General features: G+C 46.0%; 1 pseudogene; it reads left to right on the top strand.

The window, feature by feature from the left end:
- Positions 1 to 4,292: 4,292 nt before the first annotated feature.
- Positions 4,293 to 4,432, top strand: LOC123945240 (annotated as a pseudogene).
- Positions 4,433 to 12,858: the final 8,426 nt, after the last annotated feature.

Genomic DNA, 12,858 nt, shown 5'->3' on the forward strand with positions numbered 1-12,858 from the left:
TGAAATGATCTGTTTCCCTGATGTTATGAAGACCTAGCAACATTTCAGGTGGAAAAGAACTCATTTTCTCTCTTAAACAGGTTTTCAAACTTGGTCTGTAAACTAGGATCTTTTATTCTTTTAAAAATGGAGTTTTCTCGCAGTTCCCCTGAGAGCCCTTTCTTTCCATTCTTTAAAAAAATATCCTATGGGCGCCTGGGTGGCTCAGTGGGTTAAGCCGCTGCCTTCGGCTCAGGTCATGATCTCAGGGTCCTGGGATCGAGTCCCACATTGGGCTCTCTGCTCGGCAGGGAGCCTGCTTCCTCCTCTCTCTCTGCCTGCTTGTGATCTTTCTCTGTCAAATAAATAAATAAAATCTTTAAAAAAATCCTAAAAAAAAAATGGAGTTTTCTACTCTTTAGTCTGTCTTACAAATTAGCTGCTCCTAGAAGTAGGAAGGCTTACTGGATTGGTGAGATGGGTAAAGGGCTGAATGTGGGTGTCTTGGACCCTCTGGGTTCTTTCTCTTGGCATATGTAGACAATAGAGAGTATACCTTCCCTCCCACTCCTGTCTTCTCAGGACAAGCCAACCTGGGTGAGGCCTAGGGCAGTCTTGGTGACTCAGTGGAAGCTTTCTTGGTCTCTCTGTGATGGACAGGGAGTAAGTTGGTCCCAATTCTCCTTTCACTGTTTAAGTGTCTGTTCTTCAGATCTGACTCGTGTATGTTGTGTGTATTCCGTGATCTAGGCTTCTCAGAAGAGGCGAAAACTATGTTCAGTTGTGAGACATGAGTCAGTTGGGTTGGGATTGAATTCCAAATGGACTGGAAGAATAATCCAGAGGGCATGGCTCGAGCCACAGTATGGAGGTGAGGGACAGGATGACAAGGGTAGGGATGTGTATATGTCTATGTGTCTATTTCCACAGTGCAGGAGGTGAGTCAGGGAGTAGTAGGAACAAGACAAGAGTGGTCAGTTTGGTGACATCACAGGACCTTTGGTGCCCAGCTCTGGAGCTCTGACTTTGAGTTCTGAAACATGTTTCCTAGAAAATTAACCCAGTGATATGCTCCTTAGGAAAAAATCCTGAGGCCAAATATGTTCGGGCCATGTTTTATGATTCCCAAGAAACAGTAGCACATCAGGGACTGAGAAGTTTTGCATAGAATTCTTTCATAAAGAATCAAGGGTCTTGGAGAAGTTCTACAAAGGAGAATGATTCCATAGGATTTACCTTTAACCGGGGAGGATGGATTTGAATGAAACAAAGCTGTTTGTAAGGAAATTAGTGAGGAAAAGGTTATAGGAATTTAGGGAGAGATGTTAAGGGTATATAAAACACTGGGTGATATTGAAAAAGGAAATGATTTCAGAAGTATTCAGGAGGTAAAATAATGAGAACCTGGAGACTTATTGGTTGTGATGGGCAATGAGAGAAAGTGTCAAGGATGGCTTTCAGGATTAACCAGGTAGATGGTCATGCCACCAACTAAGAGAGAGAGAGAACACTTTTGGACGTGTTGAGTTTGAGAAGCCAGTGATGTGTCAAGGTGGAAAGATCTGCTCTGCAGATAACTGTGAGTCTGGCTCACTGGAAGAAGTTTCTGGCTGATGATGCAATCTTGGGAATTGTGGGTATTTAGCTGATAATTTGAAAAATGGCACTGAACAAGAGCCCCTAGTCAAAGGTGTGTGTAAAATTAAAAGAGCCACAGACTGAGAATAGAATGTTCAGAAATAACATCTAAATGATGGAAAGAGGAGAAGGAGTCTGTTGGAAATTCTAGGAGAGATAAATCAGAAGTTGAAATGCCATGGAAACTATGCAAATAGGAGATTCAAGAAAAACCCTATGACAAGCAGAGTCAAATCTAGGAGACAGGCACAGTGAGATGAGGCATAGAAGAAGTAAATCACCATTATTAGTTCTTAGGAGCGGTTCCAGAAGGGTGGTAGAGATAAAAGGCAGGTTTTTTTTTCCTTTTTAAAGATTTTATTTGTTTATTTGATAGGCAGAGATCACAAGTAGGCAGAGAGGCAGGCAGAGAGAGGGGGAAGCAGACTCCCTGCTGAGCGGAGAGCCCGATGTGGGGCTCGATCCCAGGACCCTGAGATCATGACATGAGCCGAAGACAGAGGCTTAACCCACTGAGCCACCCAAGTGCTGCAGAGGCCAATTTCAGTGCACTGAGAAGTGAAGGGGAGTCAACGAATGGCTTTAAAGACAACTCCTTTGACAGGATGGGAAGAAAAAAATCAGGGGAGAAGTCACATGAGAGCTGAAACTGAAAGAGACATAAGCCCACATCCCTCAGAGAAGAAGAGGTTATAGGTCCATGAACAAGAGGGGGGCAGTTCATGGATGAAGGAGAGAGAATATGGAATGGGAAAGAATGCTGAGAAAGGACAGGTCAAAGGTTTTGACAGTGACACGATGGCCTGATTAAGGAGGGAGCATGACTTTTTAGCAGATGTAGTCAGTGCAGCCACCCGGTGGCTTGGTGGCTCAGCAATCTAGCCGAGGAGCAGAGAGGGAGGTGAGGTTCTTCTTCTTTTGGTGGAGTTCTGCCAGCTGCATGCAGTACAGGAGTAGAGGTACCACGAACTCAGGGATGTTGATGAAAGAATGGTGTAGACAGTCCATCATGGAATAAAGGCTTGGTAGGGACAGAAAATGGGCACAAGGGAGCCCAAGACTGGGAGAAGACAGAGAGGCTGGGGGACAAGGAGTATCCCTGAAGCTTTGCTGGAACTGAGGGCATTGAGAAACAGAAAGATTAGATGAGAGTGGGGAATACTAGAAGTTGTGACTTCAGGAGGAAGATCCTAAAGAAGGGGAGTGACCTTGCAGGGGGCTGTTGGAAAGTCAGGGATATGAAAAGATTCCAGATCAGAGGCTGAGGTGTTGCTGGGTCTCCTGCAGGGAGGACGAGGCTGGGTGGACCATCACCTCTACTGGGTCTGCAGTAGGATGTGTTAAAACGTGTTGGAGTGACATCTCCTGTTCTTGACACACACGACCACCTGCCTGTTGGGCATTCCCCCTGGATGCCTTACAGCTCCTTCAGACTCAGCTGGACAAAAACTAATCTCATTTTGGTTTCCCCCAAAGAAGATTCTCTTTTCTCTTCCTTAGTTCCCTCTTGTGATTGATGACCCCAGCATCTGCTTAGTAACTTGGGCCAGAAATCTCTCTCTCTGACATATCTCATATTCCAATAATCTCCTCCTCTCCTCCCCATCCCCAACATCATTATCAAGAACATTTTCCCTGGGACAGTGATTGCAGCCTACCTACAGTTATCCTCTGGACTTTAATTTAGCCTTAAAGATACTGCTAGGATGATTTTCTTAAACTGCTACTCAGAGCATGTCATTCCCCTGCTCAATAACAAAAGTTCCAACCCTTAGCCAAGGACCTTGAATGTCTGTTTCTACCTTCATTTCCAGCTGCATTTTCTGTGTCTTCTATTCACATGTCCCTAAGTTCTAGCCAAACAAATTTATCTCCTATTCTTGGCTCTTAAATGTGTCCTACTTCTTTTTCTTTTATCAGGCTGTTCACTCTGCCCTCCATCTCCCCAATATGGCTTTTAAAGTCTCACCCCTCCTTTTCAAGAACCAGATTAAATGTCACCCATTTCATTAGTCTTGTCCCCTCCACCCCCGCCCCTTTAGCTGAAAGGGCCATACTTAAATTAAACCTCTTCTCACCATTTGCATTTGTCTGGGCTTCTGGTTGATGCCATGCACATCTGGTCAAACCTCTTAGACCGTACGTGGTTGGAAAACAAGGGCCAAGTCTTAGTCTTATTCCATGCTGTCCCCTCTAAGTCCTCTGGACATAACTGGGATTTCAGAGTCTGCCAAATGGGAATCCAGTCTCCAAGTGAAACCTGTGTGACTTGGGTAAATTTCTGAACTTCTCTGAACTGTGGTCTCCTCCTCCCTAAAACAGGGATAGTGAGACTGACCTCGCAGTATCATTATGAGAATGAATTGAAACAATAAAACCAAACAATGAGCGTTTGCCTGGCATACTGTAGATGTTAAATAAAACTTCCTTTTTCCTCTGGATTGTAGCTTCAAATATATGAAACGAGGAGTGGAACAGAGTGGGTCAGATATTACTCATGACTCTGTGCCCAGGAGGACTCGTTTTTTCGGCAAGGGGATAGGACCAAGGGGATTTCTCCTCTTCCTGCTTTGCTTTCTTACAAAATTTTCTTTAATGGACATTCTACTATTTACGTTAGAAAGCATTGTTTTAAGCAAAAGTGTGTACGACTTATATTCATATTGAGTAATGTTATTGTTTCTCGGCCTTTTGGCTAAGATCGAGCGTAGCATATTGAGTAATGTTATTTTTCACTCAACGCTCTGGAAATTTTCTGGGCTTGCTCTTGAGCGTTTCCATCCACAGACTGCTAGCTAAGCTGGCTGTAAAATGATCACCTCTCTGAACATCCCCAGGCTCCTCAGATACCCCAAAGAAGCCCTTCTCTCCCGCCTCTGTACACTTTCAATTTCCTTTCGACTGTCTCCAGGGCAGCTCCTGAAATGAGAAGTTTTAATTGTTGTTCTCCACCAGGGTTTGAAAGGGCACACAGGGCATATTTAATCATTTGTCTTTCCTGCTGGAGTAGGTGCTGTATGAGACATTTAAGTGGCGTTTCCTTTCCAGATCATGTTGCTACAGCCCGATGGCATGCTTGAGGTGGGGAGAGCCATCATGCCCGGGGTCCTGGGATATTCCAGGGTCACCCTCAAATCCCAGAGGATGACAAGTGCTGGACAGGACAGCAGGTCGACGTGATTCCAAAATGCAGTGTAGCACAAAGAACGTGGGATATGGATACGGATCCAGCCCCAGCTCTGCTGTGTCCCTGTTTTATGACTTCAAGCCAAGGCTTTGTTTTGTCTCTTTGGTCCTTGGGTTGGTCCTGGGGAATGTGAGAAGACACATATTTTCCTCCTAAGGTTGCTGGGGGTTAAGTGAAGGCCATGGGAGTCCCCAGTCACATTATATGTGCATAATGCAAAGGCTCAACAAATGAACCCCCTCTCCCTTTGCATCTGTGATTTCTCATCTGCCTGGAGAAGACGCCCTTTCAGACAATGTTGACATTCATGTGACATTCCTTTCTGAGCAAAGACCAAGAATGTGTGCCCAGATGCTATGGAAATATCTGCTCTTGCCTCAGGGAAGTGAGAGTCTGATGGAGCTTGGGAAAAGCTGATGAGTTAAGTCAAGTTCAGTATTGTTGGTTAAGCAGAGGGAAAGCCTATGGAAGACTCCAGAAAGCAACAAAAGCGACCTGAGCCCAAGACCAGGCTCCAGATAGCACAACCTCAATCCCTGAATGCTGACACCCTTCTTTCACAGATGAAGGAGCTGAGGCCCGGGGAAGTTCAAGTGCCCCATTCAAAGATGTGCAACTGCTGCCTGATGTCAGAAACTCAACAACCATTTCTCAGGGGAATGAGTGAACAAGGCACTGAAGATCATAACTGTCCACTAGGCTTCAGAAGGCATCTGGGTCCCCCACTCTGTCACAATCTATCCTTCCAACTTACCCTATGCATCATTCCAAGGAGCTGCCCTGGTTACTGAATGTCCTGAGTCAAGCACATTTACCAGACACACATACCACCTGGAAGCTCTTGGCATGGTTCAGAGCTCTGCAAAGCCTAATTTGGGTTCACCTGCCCAACCTCATCTCTGGTTACAGAAATCTTCCTGGTGATTTGAGACTCTGGATCTCCATAACCTTTCTGGTCGTAATCCTCATAGCTTCCTACATCCTCGTCTTTGTTTACCATCATCCCTTTCCTCACATTTCCCTTAGCTCAGGGGACTTTTCCTCTGCTTTTCCTGCCTCCAGAATTCTAGTTCAACATGATCTCCTTGGAGGAAGTCATGTCCTGTGCCCCCAAAGCACTGGCCATCCCTCTGCAGTTGGCCTTTCCAAGCCAACTGTGGACTGGAGTCATTTGAGTCTGTTACCCACTTGGGTGAGCTCCTAAGGGGAGCAGAAGGAAACTGATATGTTACTGCAGCCCCGACTCCCAGCCCAGGGTTTGGCATGGAGTAGGTACATAGTATGTATTTGGTGAATGAATCATTGTATGAATAAAGGAGTGTAACTCTTGTTCATCTGCAAGGAGCTTGGGACAAACTGAGGTGGTTGGTTAGGGGAGCTGAGAATGTGATGCTGAGCTGAGTGGGCTATAGGGGATGAGAAGGGGGCTGGGCCCAGACTGGGTGGGGGTGGGCTTTGGTGAGGATCCTGGCTGGCCTGGTGGCTGTGGGCACATCATGTGTGCCACGTGGAGGCGGTGGGTAGACACTGCAATGCTTGCTGACATGTAATGAATATGGATGATGTGCCAGGACCCAAACTGAGCATGTCCCAAGCCTTACCGCATTTATTCCTCATGGCAACCCTCCAGAGCAGTTCCCACTATTACTCTCATTTGTCATCAAAGGGGCGAAGTAATTGACCCACAGAGAGCCAGCTTGTGAGTGGTGGAGCCGCGGTCAAACCACTTCTGTCAGGCCCCAGAGTCTATGCTCCTAGCCACCTCACTATTTTCACATGACATCCAACACATAATACCCTTACCTGCTGCAAAGCCTTGCTCAGACTAAAGAGTGAACAATGATCTACGTAAAGCTAAGAGAACTGATGTCATGCACATAGCTTGGGTCTTTAGGAGCATGTGCCCATGTGTTTACCAAGGACAGGTTACAACGTTGTCTTACTCCAGTTCAGCTGCCATAACAGAGTACCATAGACGGGGTGGCTTATCAACAACAGGAGTTTATTTCTCATAAGTCTGAAGGCTGGGACATCAAGGTCAAAGTGCCAACGGATTTGGTGTCTGGTGAGGACCTACTTCCTATTGTCTTGCTGGGTCCTCATATGGCAGAAGGGAAAAGGGTGCTCTCTGGAGACTTTTTCACAAGGGCACTAATCCCATTCATGGGGGCTCCACCCTCATGACCCCATCCCTTCCCAGCAGCCGCATCTTCTAAGCCCATCACGTTGGGGATTAGGTTTCAACACAGAAACTTCAGGGAGAACACAAATATTGAATCTAGTAAATGTTTTCTAGGCACAGCTCATACATGCAGAGGTTGTCACAGTTTACCAAGCCCTTTCCCCTCCATTAAGTCATTTGATACTCACACCTGCCTTGCAATGCCAATGTTGTTTTACAGATAGAGTTCAGAAAAGATTAAGGAGCAGGTGCATAGTCATATTTTAGCAAGATGGTAAGATTGGAAATTTGTTGCATGTCCATTGTTTTATCTTATAAGGGATCTTTGAGGATCATTCATTAATGACACCCCTACCCCCCTCCCTGTCTAAAAGAGAAGGTAGATAGAACATTTATTAATTTTTTAGATTTTTATTTACTTATTTTTGAAAGAGTAAGAGAGTGCGAGCAGGGGAAGGGGCAGAGGGAGAGAGAATTTCAAGCCAACTCTGTGCTAAGCATGGAGCCCAACACATGGCTCAATCTCAGGACCCCAAGATCATGACCTGAGCCGAAACCAGGAGTCAGCCGCTTAACCAACTAAGACACCCAGGCTCCCCTAGATGGAACATTTAGATTAGAGAACATGGCTTATATCCTTGGGTAAGTGGACTCAGCAAAATTAAACCCTAGGGGCGCCTGGGTTGCTCAGTGGGTTAAGGCCTCTGCTTTCGGCTCAGGTCATGATCCCAGGGTGCTGGGATCGAGCCCCGCATGGGGCTCTCTGCTCAGCAGGGAGCCTGCTTCCCCCTCTCTCTCTTCCTGCCTCTCTGCCTACTCTGTCAAATAAATAAATAAAATCTTTTAAAAAGAATTAAACCCTAGAATTAAACTGACTCAACCACTTGGTCCTAGCAGCTGAAGTGGGACGGTCCATATGGTGGGAGAGGGTCCTCCCGGGTCAGTCCTAAGACACAGAAGAGCAGAGAACTCAGGCTTTGGTGGGGAGGCTCCCTTTCAAGATGAAGACTAGAGGAGCTAACCTGAGCCTGCCTGGTTTAATTTTCCATATTCGCCCATCAGATAAGTCACTTTGGCCCCTGGAGAGATTGAAGGAAAGGGGTAGAGAGAGGCCATTAGGGAAGTTCCTTCCATATGGAAAGAAATAGGAAACATGAAGAATTCCACTAATCACGATCCTTCCTTAACACCGGGAATATCCAGACTAAGGAACCAGTGTTCCCATCTCACAAGAAGAAGCACTGAAAACGTTGGGCCGCTGTCAATGCCAGGTGGTTGCAAAGAAAAGGTGTATTATGCCTGACTTGAAAGCTCCACATCACTAGGAAGTTTCACTAGCATACAGCTGATGAAGAGGACATACTTTCCCCTCAGTGCTGTTGCAAACCATCTCTACATTTCCTTTCTGAACATCTGGCCCGTGAAGAATGTGGCAGAGAGTCAGGTAAAATTTTCCAACCGATTAAACGTGTCAGAAAGTTAAAACAAGAGCTTTCCTGTGTCGGGGAAGCAAGAATATCCTGTCCTCTAGACTAGACTAACCATGGAAATGATACAGATTCTAAGCAAAAAAGCAAATTGAATAACGTACATACAGAGAATCCACATGGACATGGAAATTCCAAAGGCAGTCAGGCTCCGTGAAGCATGGATGTCATCCTGAACTGAGAAGGGGCCAAAGTTACTGGGATGCAGGGGGAAGATGGGAAGAAAGTAAATGTTTGGTAAGTAAACGTTTGCTGGGCCACTCTGAAACAAGGGGGCATGGAAACCTGAAAATCAAACACGCCACGTAGGTCCCTCTCTGGGTCCCCCTCCTTCATTCCTATCATAACGTAGTGGTCTATGGTGATAGCTCCCTTCCTGGAGCAGGTCTTCTATTTAAATGATTTTTAGGCAGTTATGGGATAGGTGAAGAGCTTTTTCTGAATGCCTGGGTCTTGATTGTCTTTTTAAAATTTAATTTAATTTTTTTTTTGGAGTAGACTGCACACCCATGTGGGGCTCGAACTCACAACCCTGAGATCAAGAATCACAGGCCCCACTAGCTGAGACAGCCACGTGCCCCTGATGGCTTTTTAATTCAAAATAGTCTTCAGGCCAGAGTGGCCCATCTTGGGCTGATCTGCCTTTGTAATTAGCATTATTGTAATTAGCATTATTACGGAAAATGTAATTAGCATTATTATGGAAAATGATGGATTTTTAATTTGAAATACAAAACTACAAAATATGAGAAAATTCTTAGGGGCTTTGATGGGAAGTCTATCCAAAGTTTTAGGACTCTATTTCAGCCTTAAATGTGTGTCCTAAAAATAAAAATTTTAAGTAATGTAGAAGCATTCTCTACCTAGGAATATATTTGCTTAAATTTAACTAATAATAATTGTTTGAAAAATACTATACCGTCCCCAGGTGTTTATGCCTTTTTTAAAGAAAACAGTTTTATTGCGGTATAATTCACATGCTACAAAAATTCACCAGTTTAAATGTGTCATTTTATGGGTTTTGACAAGGTAAATAGCCACGGAATCACTAGTAATAGTTATTAGTTAGAAAAATTTCAAATTCCTTATATAACAGTTTATGCCTTTTATAAATCTTCAAGGGATCATTCGTTGTTCTCTAGAACTTACTACATTTAACTAATTTCATATAGAATTGCATTTTTTGACAGCTGAAGGGAACAATTAAACAAATTTCCCTGGCAGGCAGCACACACTGTTCCAGGGAGCCGGGTAGGAGGGACAGCAGAGTCTACTGCAAAGCAAAGTCCCTCAAAAGGGGACAAAACTATTCACTGAATAGCAACATTGATAATCCGGAGTCCATAATAGAGCTGGAAACCCAGGAGCCAACACAAGGCTGTTTTGCAAGCACTGGAGTGATGCTCCCCACACTCCCCTCCCAGCCTCTCAGGGCGGCTCACACCCAGCTCAGCTTACTTTTACATAACGCTTCACAGGGAGAAAGTGCTTTCACAGTCATTTTACAGTTTAAAAAGTGCTATCGCATCCATTAACTAATTTAATCTCTTCCTGCTTGCCCTGAAGCTAACTAACCAGGCCCTCCAATGAATTCACTCAGAGTTGGATCATGAAAATACCCAGCTCTGTGTGCCTGCATCTCTCTTGCCAGGCATGGCTCTCTTAATGGCAAGGTGGACGGCTCCCCTGCCACTGGGCTGCAGATGGATGGGGGACGATCCATCATTCTGCGGCCTCCATTGCCACCGAACACCGGGTGTCAGGGGCTGATGAACGGGGGAGTCCAATCCAACAGTAATTCGGAACTTGGGCTCCAGAGCCAAGTCCCTGCTGCTTTGGCTGGGGTTTGGGGTGTGTGCAGAAGCAGAGCAGGAGAAGGATCCAGAGTGCATCTCAAGGAAGAAGCCTTTGCCAAAGCTCAGCTGCAGGGGTGAGAGAGAGACTAGGTGGGGATGGCAGGCAGTTTTCTCCCCATCTTTAGAGGAAGTGGTGGGCAGGCCCATGATGCAAAAAGAGAATGGAATGGGGGATGACCCTTTCCCAAGGCAACACTAGCATCCCTGTCCCCAGGTGGAAGCAGGTCACCAGGATGACAGGCCACTTGGGGACCATGGCTTAGGCATCAGAGTACCTGGATCCCAATGCCAACTCTGGCATCAAGTTGCTGTTCACCCTTGAGCAAGCCTCTCACTTTTTCCAACCTTCAATAGTCTCATCTGTAAAAGGAAGGGACTTGGTGATTGATGAGTGTCTTCTAGAACCAGAATTCTAGCACTCCATGGAAGGAGAGCTAGGGGGAAGAGATATCTAAAAATAGTTCCAGGGGTGCCTGGGTGGCTCAGTGGGTTAAAGCCTCTGCCTTCAGCTCAGGTCATCATACCAGGGTCCTGGGATCGAGTCCCACATTGGGCTCTCTGCTCAGTGGGGAGGCTGCTTCCCTCCCTCTCTCTCTACCTGCCTCTCTGCCAACTTGTGATCTCTGTCTGTCAAATAAATAAATAAAATCTTAAAAAATAAAATAAAATAAAAGTAGTCCCAGGTAGTCTGAGCGGTGGGCTGAAGAACAGGGAGAGCCTGTGCTCTGCGGACACAGGCATCTCAGCCAAGTGGTGTTCCAGTTCCTCTTACTTCTGATGACTCCGCTCTGCATTCATTTCCCCGTCCTCCTCCCCTGGGTCCTCTTGGATCCCTCAAATCTAGAACCCTGAGGGATTGCCCTGGTTTGTAATATGATATCTTAGTAGAAGTGGCAAATGTTTTGGAGTAGGCAGGTGTTGACGCAGATACTCCAGCCCTCACTCACTTGGCAGATCGCCTCTCCTTTCTCATCCATGCCTACGAAGGAAGATACCGCTCCCTACATCACAGAGCTGTTGGGAAAATGACATGGAATTCCAATTATGGAAGCCTCTTGACGAATGACAGCTATTCTTAAATAATAACAGCGAAGTAGTAAAAGAATCAGAAATACTGACATTGCTCCCATATCTCCCCATTCAATGCTGTAGGGGCTCTCATGGATGGTATCAGAAGTTTGGCTTGACTGTGTGTTCCAGAAGTTCTTTTTCCCCACCCCCACACAGGAAAACAAGCCTGGAGCAAAAAGCCTGGCACTGGGACATGTCCCAGATCCACACTCATTAGATGAGGGACCTTGAGCCCCTCTGAAACAAGTGTTTCTTGTTTGTTCACTCACTCATTTGTTCAGCAGGCTTTTGTAAGGCACTGTGTGCTAAGGGGCACTGTGTCAAAGGAGATTTGTAACCCCAAATCCACTTGTCTCAAGGGTTGCCATGGGGACCAGAGGAGATGATGTGGGCAGGTGGTGGGATTTAAGGAGGGATCTGAGCATTGTTAGTATATTACTATCCATAAAGTCATTGCTATGGTGGTACCCAAGGCCAGGTATAGTGAACCTTGAGTGAGGCGGGGAAGGCCCAACACTGCTTTGAAAGGAGCTCACTCAGAAACCCAGCGTCTGAGCCAGCAGGACTTGAAGACTGGAGAGGAAACTGTCAGCTGGACCACATTTCCTGGAAGGGCAGGACTGGGTCCACAATTGCTCATCCTTGCATCCCTGGTGCCTAACCTCATGCTGGGCACAAGCAAGGGTCTTAGGATGGAAGGAAGCAGAGAGGGATGGGCATGGCAGCTACTTCAGCTGTGTCCATAGGAGGCTTGCAGTCCTAAATATTCATATGAAACCAGTTATCCCACCTGTGAGGATCTCTCCAGCAATGCTCAGCTGCTTGGGTGCCAGCACGTAAAGAAGGTCATTGAAGAGGGTCAATGAACTCAGTCTGGTGGAATCTGGCCACATAAAAGAAATGGTAGGAGAAGGGCAACAGTGCGGTACATTCTGCAAGAAATCACTTTAAGGGTGAATCAAAGAGTCTAAATTAAGAAGAGGTTGTACTCTGAGAGAGTATTGGTCCTGGGAATGGAGGGTACAGTGAGAGGGAGGAATGGTGCCTGGGAGACTGGAGTAAGTGAGCTGTGGAATTCTTGCCACTGAGGTTTCCAAGTTGACACAATCACTTCATGGTGACAATGTCTGTGGTGTGCCAATGGGAATAGGTGGGTTTTCTTGGGATGAAGAAGGTTGTTGAATATAGAAAGGTCAGGAGCTGATGGACCAAGAAAGCTGAGTTATCCTACATACATTGTAGCCACTGAGAATGAGATTTTCTTGGAGAAGGGTGAACCAGGAGTTAAGTTCTCATTGAATAAGAGGAAGAACAGAAAGATCAGTAACTAGTCAAGATAAGGGGAGGTATGGGGCACCTGGGTGTCTCAGTGGGTTAAAGCCTCTGCTTTCAGCTCAGGTCAGGATCCCAGAGTCCTGGGATCAAGCCCCGCATAGGGATCTCTGCTCAGCAGGGAGC

This window comes from Meles meles, chromosome 6 (assembly GCF_922984935.1).
Source record: "Meles meles chromosome 6, mMelMel3.1 paternal haplotype, whole genome shotgun sequence".
NCBI classification, from domain to species: domain Eukaryota; kingdom Metazoa; phylum Chordata; class Mammalia; order Carnivora; family Mustelidae; genus Meles; species Meles meles.